Source organism: Pundamilia nyererei, unplaced genomic scaffold (assembly GCF_000239375.1).
Source record: "Pundamilia nyererei isolate P.nyererei 1_Seehausen unplaced genomic scaffold, PunNye1.0 scaffold00189, whole genome shotgun sequence".
Lineage (NCBI taxonomy): Eukaryota > Metazoa > Chordata > Actinopteri > Cichliformes > Cichlidae > Pundamilia > Pundamilia nyererei.
In genome coordinates this window covers 195978-197677 of record NW_005187590.1, presented here as the reverse complement: position 1 = coordinate 197677, position 1700 = coordinate 195978, and the positions used below count along the sequence as shown (strand labels likewise).

At 38.8% G+C, this 1700-nt stretch overlaps 1 protein-coding gene across 1 annotated transcript in view; it reads right to left on the bottom strand.

Annotated features, from left to right (window-relative positions):
- LOC102208943 (glutamate receptor 2-like) overlaps nucleotides 1-1700 on the bottom strand; it is a 114166-nt gene that overhangs the window by 13025 nt on the left and 99441 nt on the right. The window lies entirely within an intron of this gene.

Genomic DNA, 1700 nt, shown 5'->3' with positions numbered 1-1700 from the left:
TATCTATCTATCTATCTATCTATCTATCTATCTATCTATCTATCTATCTATCTATCTATCTATCTATCTATCTATCTATCTATCTATTTATTTATCTCTCTCTCTCTCTCTCTCTCTCTCCACAGTGAGGAATGGACTGGTCTACTGGGTATGTTCCTGGTGGCCAATGCACTTTTGGGCCGGTGGGTCAATTGAAGGGCTGCTGCACACTAGCTGTACAACAGCTCATACATTCATACAACTTTCATTACTTACACTTCATCATACCTTCGCTGTGCACGCACCTTGAAGAAGAGTTTAGTGTGGAAAAAGTAGTGAAAAGGTGGAGCTGTAAAGCTAAATAGAAAAAGAAACTAAAAGTAGATGCAGTAAAATATGTCCAGTTAACCAACACGTTAGCTGTCGGGCCTGCTGCTGCACCGTCAACAGCAGTACCAGCAACAACTAGTAACAAGCCCTGGTTCACAGGAGGCTGCTGTTGGTAGCACCAGCTGTGGAGAAGAGTAGGAGGTGGGACAGCAGTCTCAACAACTAAGTGAGGAAGAGATGGAGTAAGGTGCAATTAACATAATTAGGAAAGGAAAGATTCAAGGATATAGGTAAAATGAATGGCTACTTTGACCATAAACCACTCCTAATAGCTAAAGTGTGGCTTTTAATTGTAACATGTTGCACTGCAGTGCAACTAAGATGTCCTAACAAAAGTACAACTGTACCAATAACAATTAATATCTATAATCAACATAATATGTGTATACATGACATATTTATTTAATTTATTTTTGAGTGATCATGGTGGGCTTCCTGCCAGGGCCAAATTTTTGTCCCAGTCCAGCCCTGTCCACAGCCCAAGGGCCAGAGTTACTAACCTTTGCACCAGTGCAAAGTGTGTTTTGGTGTAAAAATTAAAAGTAAGTATTTAAAGTAAAAAAAAAAGAAAAAAAAGTATTTACTATGACAAAATTTTATGTAAGAAGTGGGACCTGATATTTTTGTGACTCACCCTCTTGCATATGCATTTCTGTGAGTTCCTTTCTCACGGTGTGAAACATGGTGCCAACTACTAACTAATGTTTGCAACATGCAAAGTACTGCTAATTGCGGCAATATTTAACACTGAAAAAAAGCATGTTATTGTATTATCTTATGGGACTTATGGGAAACTTATTATTATTGCTTATAATATTTGTCTTTTGCTATTGCAGCAATTATTGCTGAGTGGTTAATAATTAATTTTCTGTTCTTTTTGAGTTACCTGGCTGCTGTTAGTTTTTCTGTATTATGTTTAGTTATTGTCCCCTCTGCTGTCTCTCATTTGGGCAGGTCAGTTTGTTGAGTTATGATATTTAGTTAAGTATTATTTTTTTGAGCAGAATTCTGTTTAGTTGACCTCTCTTATAGGCTCAATTAGTTCTTAAAATAGCTTATTCTGTGACTGTATATTTTTGAAATGGGGCTATAATAAAACTCATATTTTGAAGAATACACCTGTTCCTGTATGTTCTTGGCTGCTTGGTCTCTAATACTCCACTTTAACGGCTCTCAGCCAACGACCCTGCGTCAGTGTGGAGGGGCCTGCAGGAAATCACCAGCTACAGACGCCCCCCACCCACTATTGAAGCAAACAAAGACCTGGCCAACGAGTTAAACACTTTCTATTGCAGGTTTGAGACGGACAGACTCCCACGCCCCACCCTCCC